We start from the raw sequence: 5,081 nt of genomic DNA, 5'->3' as shown, positions 1-5,081 counted from the left end.
CCAAATATAAGGAACAATCCCCATCGGTCCACGACTAATAGATTCTGGCCACATAACTGGGGGTATGCCAGACATGGCTAACGTAATGGTCTTGGCAAAAGAATCCAAGACACATGATAGTAGGATAACAAGTCCATGCCCAGAATCACATCAAAATCCACCATGTCTAAAATAATAAGATCAGCCTAATTATTAAATTCTCAAACAGTCATAGCACATGATTTATATACCCGATCTACTATTAAAGAATTATCCACGGGAGTAGATAGACATAACGATACAAATAAGGAATCCCAAGATAACTCTAACTATGATGCATAATAAGCAGATATATAATAATAAATAGATCCTAGATTAAATAAAACAAAAGTCAGTTGATGTCCTAATGAAATCGTACCTATAATAATAGCATCCAAGGACTCAGCCTTAAGTATGCTAGGTACATCATATAAATAACCATGCCCACCACTTAGTTGAGATCCTGATTGATCTTCTATCCTACCTATATAAGGACCTCCACTATCACCCTGGGGAATACCCCAACAACCATGCATACCTTCTCTATCTTGGGAAGGAACTATTCTAATTAGTGGAACACTTTGAGCTGAATGAAATATCACGCCATAACTGGGGCACTCTATCGAGAAATAAACAAAGGCGTCCCAATCATAACAAGACCTTGGTGCTACACTAAAACCAAAAAATCCAGTTGACCTAAATAATCACCACAACTAGAATACCCAGAAGATGAACCCTTATAAGGCTGACCACCACTCTGGCTTGGATAATCATTATAACTAGAATGGCCTCCATTAATAATTTAAAGTGCAGCATGAACGGGTTTACTAGACAAACCCTGATGCTAGAAAGGATGATGCAGAGGGTACCTACCCTAAGAACCACTACCTTTGAATTGTGAGCCACTATAACTCTCACTGAAACTATTTTTATATCACGACCTCTTATTGCTACCCCCTTGGACCTCGCAATGCATCTTCTCTATAACCTGAGCATGATGAGAAACCTCGGAAAAAGATCTACATGTAGCAACCAAACTCTATGTAACCATATGGAGATAAAGTATCAGTTCTAAAAGAAAACACCAAACTTGCTCATATTCGATTAGCAAAATAGATGTAGCATGCTTATCCAACTCATAAAATTGGGACTCATACTCCATAACAGTCATAGAACCCCCTCCAACCCCAAGAATTGATCCCTCAAGCAATTTATATAACTGTGAGGCATATACTTTTCCAAGAAGACCTCAGAGAAGTAAGTCCATGTTAATGGGGGAGATATAGCTGTCCTGGAATGAAGATGACATCTCCAATAGTGTTGAGATGCCAAATCCAACTAAAAACTAGTGCAATCTTTATTATGGGTCTCAACTAGGCCCAAATTATAGAGCCCATCCTCACAAGCAATCAAAAACTCATAAGCATCCTCACCCAGATCACCAAAAAACCTAAGCGGAGTACATCTAAAAAACCACCCAGTATATTCTGCTCCTCACTAGACATAAAAGGTTGGGTAACCACCGGTGTAGAAACTATCGATTAAGCAACCACCGGTGCAGAAGGTACGTCAACTCTGGGAGTTGGCCTGAGTACTACTCTAATCTGTAAATGTGCAAGAATCAAGTGGTGCACCACTAAATAATCCCAAGAGATAAACCAATTCATCCCTGAGCAATAAATAAAAAATAAACCCCCTTGGATCCTGGGATGGTCCCTGGACCACCGCTGGAAGGGGTGGAAAAATCTATGGCTTTAGAGTAAAAATAGGGTCTTATGAAGGCCCCCTATCCTAGTCTTTGACTGGGATACATCTCTTGGTTGTTAGTCCTTTAGGTCATCCTGGAACTACAACAGGATCTGTAGTCACAGACTTAGGGTCCTCATCTTGTGTATCGGTAGCACATGTTATTTCCATATGCAAAAAAGTGAAACCAATGGAATCCTTGGAAATCAACTCAAACTCTTGGCATAAAATAAGTGAAGGGAGTGAATATCTCCTAATAATGTCCTATGTCCTCCCAAAGATAAGAAACTGACATCACCATTCTAATTTGTAGGACTCTACATAATACTTGCTCTTGTACCAATAACATAGGTGAATCTGTCTATGATACAAATTTGTCATGATCTAATTTACGAGTCATGATGGAACTTACTTTATCCCAATAGTATCTAATCCAAAACGTATCCCAAAGCTAGAAGCAATGTGCTAATTTGGTAGAAAATAGCATAAAAGTTGGAAATTTGCAAGTAAAGACTTACAACAATAATTTAAATAAAAATAATAGCCCAAAAGCTATATAAGATAACAGTAACATCCCATGACCTAGTAGTGTCAGTACAAGATCCACTAGCAAAAGAACATAAGTACTTTTTCTCTGAACTCTAGTCAGCACGATCGCGGCATCAATAGTACTTGGATCTGTACCAAAAAGGGACAGATGTGTAGTATGAGTAACAAAGCCACGGGTACTCAGTAGGCATTATTGGCTGACTGAGCTAAATATTGATATAAGAATAATAATGATACAAGATATATAAGGTAAGCCAAGTAAAATGATAAATCTGGAAGGATGCTTCGAATACTATAAGAAAGTAAATAAATAATCTTAAATTATGATAACATAAAATAAGGCATAACTATCACTACAAAATTGATCCCCCATAAGCCAGTAAGTTTGAAAAAATATATAACCCGATACGGGCCCCTATAAGCCCGAAGGATTGTTGCGCCTAAGCACACACGCAAGTGTACGTGGTCCACCAAGTAGTCAATGACCTTTAAAATAAAAATATCAACCCTATAGGTACTTGTGTTAAACAAATATCCAGTTCTATTTCAACTATTAAGATTAAGCAAGTGGTAAAGTAAGCAAAAGAGTTTGAGAGTTATAAACTTGAAAGTAATGTAAACAATGTGGTAAAGTAAATGTTCTTGGACAATAATAGGGAAAAAACAGTACTAAGGCACTATGAACAATCATAATTATCTATATAACTTCATTATTTAGGTTAATTATCTTGGTTTTTTGTTCTCGGGGTTGATACTATGACTATGGCCTTCCAACCTCTAATCAACTATCTAACTTAGCCTCATAACTACATCGTTGAGCGGGGATACAAGAACTAAGTTAAATGCATTGTATTATTCCCTTGTATGAATAGGGTTTATTAAGTATATTCCTATACTAACCATAAATCATAACTTTATTCAATTGAAAGATTATAATCCTATTCTATCTATCCTACGTTCTATTCTTTTGTTCCTCCTTTTTGGGTTCACAATAGAATTATAAATGTATTCTATGGGTCAAAAATCCTTAAAATAATGATAAAAAGTATAAAAAAAACAATCAAAAATTATAAATAACCAAAATCAATTCAATTAATAACAAGAATACTCATGTTCTTGGCCTAAACCTCGAAAAAGGGTGTGTAGCCGATCATGGACATACACATAATCACAACAAATGAATCCATGTTATAATCCACAAACACACTAATGTAAAGAAATAAGAATTTAATCCTTATAAATCATATATTAAATCCCCAATGTAGTCCAAGGTGGCTACATAAGAGTTTATCTGTGCTATTTATAGTAGGACCAAAGCTGCCGATTTTGACATAGCAGCGTGCCATGCCCTTATCGCGTGGAATAGGGTCTATGGAATAATAATATAATGTTTATATACTGTAAATGATATTTTTTGATTTCTCCAAGGGTGTGTCTAATCCCTAAAGCAGTGCCTAAGGTACGTGGCACGCCAATATGTCCCAAATGTCAAAATTCGGTCACATTGTACCCCATGCTTTTGGTTCTTTGTTCCTTGATTTGTGGTGAATTTTTCTCTTGATTTACAGCTTTTATATAAACTATATATCATCTTTATAAACTAATACATCATCCTACAATATCAAAAACCACAAATTAGAGCTCAAACCACAATTGAACCTAACATATAACGAGGAAGGAACATAGCTCAAGCTAAGAGTACTTGTTTTGGTGTGTAAACTTTTACATAATGTTTTGTCTCTTGGATTGCTTAAATTGAATGTTAAACACTATAAAAAAAGTTATTTCAGACATAATTACCCAATTAAACCCTTGGCAATTCATTACACGCACTAGAATTCATCGAGATCAACCAGGAAAACACATAGCTCAATCTAGTAAAACTAGTTTTCTCGTCTAAACTCTAAGTGACCAAATTGATTTTAAAATTGTTTAAAACACACCTTAAACATTATAATAAAGTATATTAACACTTGATGCTCAATTATTTCATTAACCATTCATTAAGAGCATAAGAAGTCCTTAAAACAAGGTTAAACAAGCATAGATAATAACACTTAGGTGTATAAATCCACATAAGATCATCACCCCACACTTAAAGACTTATTTGTCCTTGAAAAACTCTCCACTTAAGCATCAAGATCAGAGAAGAATTAAACACTATTACTACAAGCAAGATACTGAAGCTAGCACTATATTGACTATATATATAGCAAGTTTCATACACCATTATGTCTTTACAATTAAGAACTCAAGAATACTACATCAAAACACCGTAACCTCAAGAATTAACTCACCAAGTTGTAAAACTCATGCATATTACTCAATCATAGAGGTTATACAATTCATCTAACTATCATCAAACATGTGCCCTCACCATAAGGGAGTTTCCCATATTCACTCACATATATTCAATCATCACAAGAACGAGTATACGAATTAAATTGTGCTCACTCTTACAAAGAATTCACAGGTTACACATGATGCACCATAGGCTTACCCTTAGCGTAGCACTCTACAAATATCAAAATTTTAAGTCTTAAGATTAAATAGTTCCTTAAGGATTGTAATGTAGGGTAAGGGATGGGTAGGAACTATTTTGGCCAAGAAGAGTGACTATCTTTCCTAAGATCTTTAATACATCACATGGACATTAAGCCCTCTCTATTCACAAATAATTTCCACCACTTCTATGTATACATATCTTTTATTGTGCCCCTTCTTATTAAGGTTATTCACAATTACATAGTAGGAAGTATGCTCTATCT

The sequence above is a fragment of the Capsicum annuum genome, unplaced genomic scaffold (assembly GCF_002878395.1).
Source record: "Capsicum annuum cultivar UCD-10X-F1 unplaced genomic scaffold, UCD10Xv1.1 ctg4545, whole genome shotgun sequence".
NCBI lineage: Eukaryota > Viridiplantae > Streptophyta > Magnoliopsida > Solanales > Solanaceae > Capsicum > Capsicum annuum.
This window is presented reverse-complemented; position numbering follows the sequence as displayed.